Below are 12,215 nucleotides of genomic sequence, written 5' to 3' on the forward strand. Positions count from 1 at the left end.
CAACCTGCAGACTTATTATTGTAAAAATAACTATTTGCTATTTTAAGCCATAGGAGTTTATTTTTTTTTGTTACGTGTTGCTGTCAAGTTGATTCTGACTCAGAGCGACACTATATTACAGAGTAGAACTGCCCCATAGGGTTTCCAAGGAGGGGCTGGTGGATTTGAACTGCTGACCTTTGGGCTGGCAGCTGAGCTCTTAACCACTGTGCCACCAGGGCTCCAAATTGTTTTGTTACACAGCATTATTTCAACAACAGCTGACTGATGCAGAGGCCTCTTGTCTTTATATTCTCAGTTATGAACACAGACTTTAGTTTTCCCTCTAAAATTTGCCAATGTGTGAATCTTGGTGGGAGGTAAACCCTCTGTGGCCATTCCCCTTCCCATTAGCAACAAGACAGGTGTGTGCACTGACTCAGCCAATCAGATGTGGCCACACCTCTCCTCCCCGTAGAACCTTGAATCTGGAGCAAGTGACATTGATAAGAAGGGACAGTTCAGAATTCATTTCTTTGGTGGCAGTAGACAGTGTCCAGTAGGGGTGACATCCTAACCAGACACTTTCTGTGACAAGATATGGGAGATTTGGGTTGCAGTTTTGCAAGCCTAGCTTTCCTTGATTGTTGTCCATTTTCCAGCCTTTCCATCAATTCTATGAGCAACTGATTAATTTCTTTTCTGCTTCAGTTAACCACAAACAGTTTCTGTTGTTTGCAACCAAGAACTCTAACTAGTACAGATAGCTCATCTAAAATGCAATCATTTGAGAATACAGAAGACTTTCTGATTTATTTCTAAGACTCTGACATCTCTGAGCTATGCCATTTCTGGAGCCAAAGGAGGTATTTTTCCTCCTGAAAACTATTCACTAACATTTCTATGAAACTATACCAAGTTATATCAACAAAGAGTGTTAATCAAATCCATAATTTTGGAAAAATCTTCCTTCTTCTAGACCTACATTAGCATTATCTTTCTAGAAGGGACTGGACCTTTCAACACTAGACCTTTTGCCTAGGTATCATTTTCAGCAAATTGGAGGTGATAAAAATGGCTTCTGGAAATAAGACCCTCTCTGCTCTAATGATAATTCACTACATCAGCATTTCAGAAGTAATAAACTGATATTCTGGAGGCTGGAAATCACTTGTTCATATTGCATGGAGCAAATCCAGCTTAGCCAAAGTAAAGGCTGGCCCTGAAACAGTATTTTTGGGAGAGAACATGTGATCATGTGTAAGACTTAAGAGATGGAGTCAGTGAAATGAACATAAAAAAAATAAAGGTACAAAATATATCTTCCACCTTCTCAAACATTTGGGATATGGGAAGCCGGTTTAATCAATCCAAAAAACATTATTAATCAAGTTACAGAGACAAGGTTCAAGAGCCAACAGAGATACGGTACACAAAATATTCCAAAAGAGAGGTGATGGATCAATCCACGACACTCACCTTCATTATTTCTGCCATATGCCAAGGTAAAGGGATTGAAAGGGCTGTCTGATCAGCATATGACAAAGGCCAACGAAAGAAAATGAATTTGGAAAGAATTTGGATTTTCAAAACCAAAGACCTGGAGTCCTGGCTCCACCAGGTGAGATCACAGTCAAGCGGCTTACCCTTTCTGAGCCTCAGTTTCCTCATGTATAAAATAGGCATAATAAATTGGACATGAAAAGACTTTGTCAACTGCAAACGGCTGCACAGAAAGGAATTGTTGTTATTATTTTGAATGCTGAATATACATTGCTGTACCCGCATTCTCAAAGAGAAAAAAGAAAGAAGCTTTTTGGGAAGATTTATTGCTATTGGTTGTTTCTGGCAAGAGATGAGCATTGCAATAAGAACAAAAAAACAAGGCTTAGGCTTCTTGAGGTTTTTGGCTCAGCCCTCAGCTAATCACGACTCCAAATGCTGGCCGGCAGAACAACACAATCACATTTCGTTAGGCTCTTTTGTGATGTTATGGAACACGCATTGGAAAGAGCAGTCCGGGGGTGTAATGCACCTGGGACTACCAAGAATGCTGCTGAGGCTCAGCCAGAAGGGGCCGTGGAGGCGTTTTGGTCATGTAAAGGGAGTGATTATGCAAACAAAGTGTTCCTACTTGGCTGGACATTAGAAAAATCACCCAGCTAGTATGGAAGTGAAGGTAGTGTGCCTGCAAACTTAGACTTATCCTGAGTGACTTCTCATAGGAAGTATTGCCAGGTTCTTGGTGAATCATATATCCTAAGACAGAGACTGGCTATGTTAGCTATTTTTTTCTTGATTCCAACTTTCCAAAATAAAACCTCACATATAATTCACTTGAATCAATTGATCTGTTACTACAGATTAACTGATGGATTCCCATCTAAAGCCAACAACTCCTTTCCTATATACCAGTGGTTCGTTCCCAAGGTACAATTCCCAAACCAGCAGCATTAGCATTATCTGGGAACTTATTAGAAATGCAAATTCTCTGTTTCTACCCCAGACCCACTGAATCAGAAACTTTGGGGATGGGGTTCAGCAATCTGTGTTTTAGCAAGCCCTCCAGGAGATTCTGATTCACACTAAAGTTTGGGAGCCACTACCCTATATCATCACCTTTGGCCTCTTCAAGAACATAGCTTTAGCAATTCTTTCCTATTCTGCTACATCATCAGTTTCTCCTTCTCCCCTTGATCGTTTCTGTCAGCACACATTCAATGCTGTTATTTCTCCCATTGGAAAACAAACATTCTCTTGACTTCAATTCTCTTGTTATAGCTTCATTGTTTGCTTCTTTTTAGTTTGGTACAGCAAAATTCTTCAAAGGAACTAAGTTTTCCTCCCAATCTCTTTTAAACTGACTCAAACCTCAGTCAAGGTTACTGATGACCTCTCTGCTGATAAAGCTAATGGGCAATTCTAGGTCTGTATCTTACTCGATCATTTCCTCTTCCTGGGAACACTTCTAACTTGGCTTTCAGGTCCCCACACTCTATTGGTTTTACTCCTACCCCACTAACTACTCCTTCTGTTCCTCAATTGCAGGTTCTTCATCATTTCCTTGGCCTCTTAATGCTGAATGCCACAGAGCTCAGTTTTTCACCACTTCTTTATCTACACCTACTCCCCTAGGTGATCTCATTTTTATTCTCATGACTTAAATACAAACTATATGTTTATGACACTCAAATGTATATTGGCCCTGAACTCTAGACTCATGTCCCACCGTCTAGTTGATATCTCCTCTTGGATGTCTATTAATACTTCAAAGTTAACATGTCCCAATTTGACCTTCTGATCTTCCTCCACCCCACAAAGAATCTTTCATCCATAGCTTTCCACATTTCTACAACTGAAAACACCATTGTTCCAGCTGCTATGACCCCTAATCTCAGAGTCATACTTTATGCTTCCCTTTATCACATAACATATACCCAGTGTAATAGGAAATCATGTTGCCTCTATTTCAAAATTAAATCTGAGTCTAACCATTTCTTACCACCCTGGCTTCAGCCACCATCATTTCTCACGAAGATGATTACAGTTTCCTCATGAATCCATCATTGCTCCTCCATTGCTCCTCTACAGTTGATTCTCAGCAACTAAGGTAATTCATTCAAAATATCATAAAAGCATGTCACTCCTGGTCTTAAAATCTGGTAACGGCTCCCTGTTTTATTCATTCAGAGTCAAAGTCAAAGTCAAAGTCCTCCTCCTCAATTGCCATTCTGGTCTCATCTCCTAATTCTTTCCCCCTTGCTCCTGTTTCAACTCTACTGACCTCCTTGCTATTCCTTGAACCCTCCAGGCCTGCTCTTGCCTCGTGGCCATTGAACTTATTGCTTCCTCTGTCTGAAATGACTAGGTCAGTCAACTTCTTCATGTCTTTTTCAATGTCAGTTTTTAAAGTGAGGCTTACCTTTCCACCCTATTTGAATTGCAGCATCCCTGCTCCATCTTGCGTATGTTGCTCTTTTCTGTTCATTGCGCTTACTATCTCCAACATATTATATTATTTACCAACCAGTTTATTGCTTACCTCCCCACAACAGAATATAAGTTCCAAAAGGACAGTGGTCTTTGTCGTGATGGATTCTAGCTCCTAGAGCAGTTCTTGGCATATGGCCGGCACTCAGTAAATATTTGTTAATGTTCAACTGAATGAATAAATGAATGAATGATGTGTGAATAAATGCATGTGGAGTTATTTGGGGCCTCAGTGATACTGATGTCATCACTCTACACCTTTGATCTTCATGTATTTTGCCCAGAGGAGTTAAAAAATTTTCTCCAGCTGTCATAAACCCATCTGGATTTAATTTTTTATTGCTATCATCACTGAACATCACATCTACAAAGTCTCAAATGAAAGAGAATATAAAAAAGGAAGTCAAAGCAGAAAAGGAAGCTGGGCATCCCAAAGAGTAAGCTGCAAGGGGAACTAACAGTTCTGAGCTTGAAAGTGTTCACTCTTGTTGGTGTTAGTTTTGTCCTGAGGCCAGAAGAAGGTGATGGCGCTTGAAACATTCTGCAGGAGAGTGTAGTAAACAGAGGGTCATGCAAAACACACAAGACACGCTTGGCAGCAAAAAAGAGTGGCAGGACATTTTAAATAGAGGTCAGGGGAGTCAAAACTGAGTGAATAACAAACTAATTATACCTTTGACATATGAGAAGGATTTGTAGTTTCTTCAGAAGCAGCCATGAACCTGGAAAGCAGATGGTATATTTATTTTCTATGGCTACTTTAACGAATTACCACAAATGTAGTGGCTTAAAATAATGTAAATTTATTATTTTACAGTTTTGTAGTTCAGAAGTCCAAAATGGGTCTCGCTGGGTTGCATGCCTTTCTGGAGGCTCCAGGGAGAAACTGTTTTCTTGCCTTTTCCAGCACCTAGAGCCCTGGCTCATGGCTCCCTTCCATCTTCAAAGCTGACAATGGCCATTCAAGTCTTTCTCACATTGAACTACACTGACAACTGACACTTCTGCTTCCCTCTTCCACACAAAGGACCTTGTGATTACATCGTGCCTGCTTGGATAATCCAGGTCAATCTCCCTATGTTAAGGTCAGCTGATTAGCAACTGTAATTCCACCTCCAACCTTAATTCCTCTTTTTCACGTAAAATAACATATTCATAGGTCCAAGGATTAAGACATAGACATCTTTCGGGGGGAGGGGTAATTATTTTGCCACACAGTATCTGGATTGCAAAAGTGTTTTTTTTTAATAAATGAGTTCTAGCAAAAAAGAAGACCAGCCCAGACCATCTCTATTTATCTTGTCTCTCATTGGCAATTCAAAGTGCTGAGGACCCAGGAGCTATGCAAAAATAAAAATAAAAAATAACATGCCTGATTAGAAAACAGGCCAAGTTAATGACTGACCCTGGTAAACATTTATTGGATTGAAGCATAGGTGGGTGATTAAAAAGTAGAGTGGGAATACAGGTGCTTTCACAGGCAACTTCCCACATGAGGGTTTAGGATCTGTTGGGGCAAATAAGACCACTTCCTACAAATTATATTTGCAAACCTTAGAAATAAGTGATAGAAAGTAGAAGAAAATAATAGTAATAGAGTTTAGGAGTTTCTTAGTGAATGCTATTGGAGTCAGGTAAATTTACAAATATTTTTCTCCTGGCTATACCAGGTTGGTTCACCTGGTTTAGGTAACTTTCTGATCTATCTTTATTAGATTTCCCTCTCTCCCATCTTCCATGTCAGTTGGTTAATAATGTACGGATGAATACTGAAATGCATGAGGGGATTTGTGCATTTGTCATTGCTGACATCCTCGCCTGGACTCTAACTGGCCTTGACAGAAGTTAGAAAGGGCCCTGGGTCAGAGGTCTCTGTCATTTCCACTTTCCTAGAGATTTTCACTTCTCTGTGCCTAACCAGGGCCCAGCACATAATAGGTGTGCAACAAACATTTGTTGATTGAAGCACTGGTTCAATCATCTGTCAAGCGAGTGGACCAGACTTCATTTCAGGTCTTACGTGGGGTTCTTCTGGAGCAAGCCCTGAGACGAGGGTTTGTGTATAAGCAATTTGTTAAGCCACCACCTGTCTGATAGTTTGTTATACTATCTGTCAGTTTGGTGGCTTATGTGTTGCTATGATACTGGGAGCTATATCATGTGTATTTCAAATACCAGCAGGATCACCTGTGGTAGACAGGTTTCAATGGAGCTTCTAGACTAAGACAGACTAGGAAGACAGACCTAGTATCTACTTCTGGAAATTAGCCAATGAAAACCCTATGGATCAAGTAGAACATTGTCCGATACAGTGCTGGAAGATGAGCCCCCTAGGTTGGAAGGCACTGAAAATAGACAGTGGCCACAACAGTGGGCTCGAGCATACCGATGGTCATGAAGATGGCACAGGACTGGGCAACATTTTGTTCTGTTGTACATGGGGTCAGCACATGTCGGAGCCAACTTGATGGCAACTAACAAATGAAACAACAGTTTTTAAAGGAAGGGCTCTGGGAGAAATGGATAAAGGCGTAGGGGAAGCAGGGCAGGGAAGAGGAAGAAGCCTAGCAAGAGAGTGATTTTAGATTGAGGCCCAGCCTCTGCCTGATCCCAGAGGAAGGCTCTGGAATGCAAATTACACATCAGAGTTTGTACCTTCTCGAGGGAAGGGAGCTGGGCTTTTATGTTTCAGTACTAATCAGTTAGTGGCTAAAAGCCCCTCTAGGGGTATGTGAGTTCCTGGGCAATTCCAGCTCTCTGGGCGAAGTGGATAAGGAGCCCTGGTGACGCAGTGGTTAAGCACTTGGCTGCTAACTGAAAGGTTGGTGGTTCAAACTTACCAGCCACTCCGCTAGAGAAATATGTGGTAGTCTGCTTCTCTAAAGATGTACAGCCTTGGAAACCCTATGGGGACATTCTACTTTGTCTATAGAGTCACTATGAGTCAGAATCAACTCAGCGGCAATAGGTTTGTTTTGTTTTGTTTTTGGTTTTGGGCAAAGTGGCTCCAGTAGCTCAATAGATGGCCTCAGAAGAGAGTTACAGGTGTTGGCTGTTAAAAGAAAAAAAACACAGAAGCTAAAGGAGGGGCACAGAGATGGTAAAAGGGGTCTGAGAGGACCTAGGTGGAGCCCAACAGTGTCCACCACAATTTCTTTCAGCTTTCCAGTTATAGAAATATTGTTAAAAAGTGACAGCGTACCAGGATTTGTATGTACTACAATTCACGTTTTGAGAATTCTGAAAGAGAGACACCCCTGTACTTGAGATACATTTGTCTTTAATAAATATGGCTTTGCTCCCAGGAAATAAATTTTTCCAGTGGTAAATCTGGCTTTAAATTACCATGGTATATATAATTCCTGCATTTAAAAAATTCCATTTGATTGTCTCTGGAGATATTTTGGACTCTACTATGCTTGTAGAACTGGACTAGAAAAGTTGAGTTGACCACGTACTATATCCAAATGCCCTCCTGATCAGTTATGGTATTAATGTGGTTTCATATTGATATTTTTGACATTATTCTTGGCATGGTTAAAAGACCACAAAAATGAAACTTGAAGCATGTGTTCTCTGGCTTATTTCTGAACAAATATCTCAACAATTAAAGCAAAACTTACTTGAAATAAAATTCAGAAACTGAAGAGACCCATAGCTTCACGATCCTGGAACCACTGAGAGCAGAAAAGTCCTTCAGAAGATTAAGACATTTCACTTACAAGGCTTTAACTTAACCTGGTTTCCGTTGAGGGCAGGTCAAAAAGGCACTTGAAAGCAATGCAATGTGTTGGTTTTGGATCGTTTCAATGCTAAAACACATATTTAATCCATTTACGCAAGATAAACTAACAATTTTTGACCAAGGACCTGCCAATTACGATGGTAAAAGAGCAGCAATAAGAAACTATGGATTGTAATTTGTAATTACTATGGGATGTAATTTGAGCCTGTTCTTTGGACCAGCAAAATCTGTGAGAGCCCAGATGTTCCTGTGTAGGACGAGCTTGCTTCTGGAGGCTAATGGGGCTTCTGTGTGTGTCAAAACTGCCCTTAGAGGTGTTTATCTTTGTCTAAAGGACTGACTGGCAGGATTACTAAGATAACACATGGCCAACATAGATACAAGCAAGACATAAGGATTCACCTTACCAAGAAACTGTAATGACTGATGATTAAATATACCATGTGTACTTCCAATCATAATGAGGATGTTGATGATGATGAGGTTGAGGAGGAGGAGGATACTTTGCCAAGTTTCTTTCTGTTGCCAAAACACCCTGGGGCCTTTGCACTTGCTGTTCCTTCTGCCTGGATCTTATTCCTCCAGATCTTGGAATGGCTGGCTCCTTTCTTCATTTAGGTCTTACCTGAATGTTACCTCGTCTATGAGGACTTCCTTGGCATGATCTCATATCATTTTCCCTGACATACACAGATGCTTTATGAATCATTTTGCTTTATTTTCTTTATAACACTATCGCTAACAAAAATGATCTCATCCACTTGTGTTTTTATTATTTATTTTGGGTCTCCCCTAGTCCCACTGTTCTCATTGATGAAGCCTCCTAGCTCACAGCTCAACCCCCTTCCTTTCCCATTTCTGGCTCCATCCTGTACCATGAGGGGCCCTTGTAAACTCATGTGGACCACCCAGTTTGCTCATCCAAGCTCCATCCAACACACCACCACACCAATGAGGGCACAGAAGAAAAAGAATTGGTTGCAATGTATTTTGAAACTCATTTTAAAAAATACGTAGGTTTATGGCTGGACAGAGGAATAGAGTTTCCAAGGAGCAGATGGTAGATTCGAACCGCCAACCTTTCAGTTAGCAGTTGACCTCTTAACCACTGTGCCACCAGGACTCCAGCTAGGTGGACAGATATGTGACAAAGCAAGTATGTTGTTAGTTGCTTTCAAGTTGGCACTGACTCATGGAGACCTTATGGATAACAGAACAAAACCTTGTCCAGTACTATGCCATCTTCATGGTAGTTGGTATGTTTGAGTTCATTGTTGTGTCTGTTATATTAATCCATCTCATTGAAGGCTTCCCTCATTTTCACTGACCTTCTCTTTACCAAATATGATAATTAAGTGTAAATGGTAGAATCTAGGCGGTAGGTATTTGGCACTTGCTTTTTTTCCCAACTTTTTGTATATTTTTACATTTTCATCATACAAAGTTGGAAGAAACATAAAAATAAAGGAACTGGCTTGCAAGTCAAGAGATCTTTGATTGGGTCCCATCTCTGCTACTCACTAGCCATGTAACCTTGGACAAAACCCCCAAACTGTGAGAATCAGTTAACTTGTATTTAAAAATTATTTGGACTATGTAGCAGTATATTATGTATATCATGTGCTGCCTTGACATCTTTGCACCTTACAGGGCCCTAATGGCCTAACTGCGAGTTCCTCTGCTCTTGCTCCATATGCCCCCATTCAGTGGGAAAATTTCCCCGCCTGGCTAGTTCCCCTATGAAGCAGACCAGCTGTACTCCAACTCATCTTCAACCTAAATGTTTCACCTCTCTGGAAGTCCATGAAGTTATTCAGACAAGCCAATCACATCCTCTCACAGGAACCAGGGGTCACCTCATTCTCTTGTTTCTACAAAACTTGCCTCCCATAGGGCCTGCTTGTTTAGTTTACTCTGCTCCTAAGTGCAACCCCTGTGTGCCCCTACATGGTATACAGTATTCTAACCCACTGGCCTGTGAGTATATGTGACCGGTGCCAATCTCATCTGTCCAGTGTTGACGGTCATGTGTTTGGCCATCCCCAGAGAGAGGATTTCCTTCTGTCAGCAACAGGGTGAACGGGAGGTGAATAAAATAATTACTTCTGACTCTTTTGTTTGGAAGTGACAGAAAACCAACTCAAACTAGTTTAAGGAAAGAGAAAGAGAGGGAGGGAGATTGATTGATTGATTGATTGGCCAATATAACTGGGAAGAATGGCACTTCAAACAAGGCCATTTGAAATGTCTCTTCATCTCTGGCTCTACGTCTTTTAATGTGTTGACCTCAGTCTTTCCAACTTCAGGTGGACTTCCTCCATGCAACAGGGGAAAGGGATGACATTATTTCTAATTTAGTAACTCCATGTATAAAAGAGAATCCTGTCTCCAAAAATTCATTTATAAGATTCCACAGAACTTGGATTGGCCTGGCATGAGTCATGAACCCAGACTCAGAGCCAGAGGGTGGTAGAGTGAGTACTAGTCCTGGATCACCTGCTCACGGCTGGGCTAGGTTGCCAGGACACTGTGACTGCAAGACCTAGCAGAGTCACATGGGGGTGGGGAGGCAGTTCCCATAGTCTAAGGGACTGTAGTTACCAGGGAAAAAAGGGAAGGGATGCTGAAGAGAAAAAGGAATATAGATGTCTACTACTGCTTGAGCTCTTTAAGTTATCCTTGGGCGCTAATATTATTAAGTGCTGATCAGACTGCTTTTTACATAATGCTCAGAAAATATTTGTTGAATGAAAGAATATATATTTAAAAAACCATGAAGATGAAAAGTTATTTAAAATGTTAGTAATGGGAATTTTCTTTAGAGATCAGCTAGTCAAATCCCTTAATTTTACAGATAAAGGAAAATGAGGCCCAAAGAGGTGACGTGCTATTCCTAACGACATGGGATTACTTCTAGAACTCAGCATCCTGATCTCACCATACTGCCTCTCCATCTCTCTTTGAAGTATTGTCATTTCAAACAAAGAAACAAACAAACAAAACGAAAACAAAACCCATTGCCGTTGAGTCAAATTCCAAGGACAGAGCAGAACTGCCCCACAGGGTTTCCAAGGCTGTAATCTTTACAAAAGCAGAATGCCACATCTTTCTCCCACGGAGCGGATGGTGGTTTCTAATCACCAACCTTTTGGTTAGCAGCTGAGCACTTTAACCACTGTGCCACCAAATTCTCAATAGATTAACCATCAACTAGTACCAACACATGCATCCTGATAGCAAAGAAAATAGAAGCTAAAAATTAAAAGGAAAAGGAAAAGAAGGGGAAAGAAAATCCACCTTTGTTTAATTGTTATTCTAATGAGTTAAGCTTGGGATTTAAGGCAGGCAGTTCTCCTAATAGAAAAGAAGACAGATCAGTTGGCTGCTCCCACAGTCAGCTTGTGGATAAAAGCATATTTATACAGCTGGATGCATCCAGAAGGAGCCAGGCTGAAAACTGTCAGTGAGCAAGCTGATGGCAGGCGACAGCTGTTTCCCATTAGAGACTTCGGCTACAATGGTGCTGTCCTCTGACCTCAGGCCCAGCTTCCCTGGGGGCCTGAGTGTGTTCCTAGGTCTCAAGGTGCCAATAGCCAATTCACTTGCTAGTACATCCTAAGAGTACCAGTGGGTGAGAGCAGCTCTAGTCTGGGATTTGGAAGTAAACCCTGGAATTCAGATTGAGTGGATGAAGTTATTTATGTTCAGCTCCTAATGTACACTTAAATTCTGTAATGAAAACTGTTAGAAAGATCATCCATTTTCTTTCCTTCCTTTATTTCCTCCCTCTCCCCTCCCTCCCTTCCTTCTTTTCTTTCTTCCCTTCTTCCTTCCTTTTGGCTAATGAGAATGTGGGAAAAGAATGCTACTCTTAATTTTTGTAATAAAGCAAACAGAATAATGCTGTTCCTAACTCCTGTACAGCAAATGCTGCTCCTAACTCCTGTACAGCAATTAGTAACATTGGCCACAATCTTGAAAACCATCTTGAGTCCTGACTGCAAAATAAACTTTGTATAAATGAACATAAGACTTTGACGGTAACCCAAAGGTATGATCAGATGAAGGATGTCAGTCTTAGTTTGGGTGTCCCTGAATACAGACCCTGAGACAGGAACTTGGATGCCAGAAGTTTGTTTGGGAGGTGGTCCCAGGAAGCAGAAATAAGGGACTATGAAGAGTGGACCAGAAGTGGGGGGGAAACCAAAGGAAGAATGCGTCATCGAGATTGCTTCTGTAGGTAACTGGCCTCAGTTACTGTAGGGACTTTGAGAAGTTTACAGGATGACTCTCAGACTGGCCTAAGGACAAAAGGCTGGGGCATTTATCCCCCTTTGACTGAGAGTTGCCCCTAGGGAGTGTTAACTTCCATGCACTTCCAGCCTGTGTGTGCTTGGGCATTAAGGCTGAACTGCAGCATTGAAGATGACGCTTGGCCATGAGGCAGAAGAACTTAGAAGCTGATTGTGCAAGTTGAGTTGGAGCTGTCTGTCAGAGCTGA

Source organism: Trichechus manatus, unplaced genomic scaffold (assembly GCF_000243295.1).
Source record: "Trichechus manatus latirostris isolate Lorelei unplaced genomic scaffold, TriManLat1.0 scaffold00042, whole genome shotgun sequence".
Taxonomy (NCBI): domain Eukaryota; kingdom Metazoa; phylum Chordata; class Mammalia; order Sirenia; family Trichechidae; genus Trichechus; species Trichechus manatus.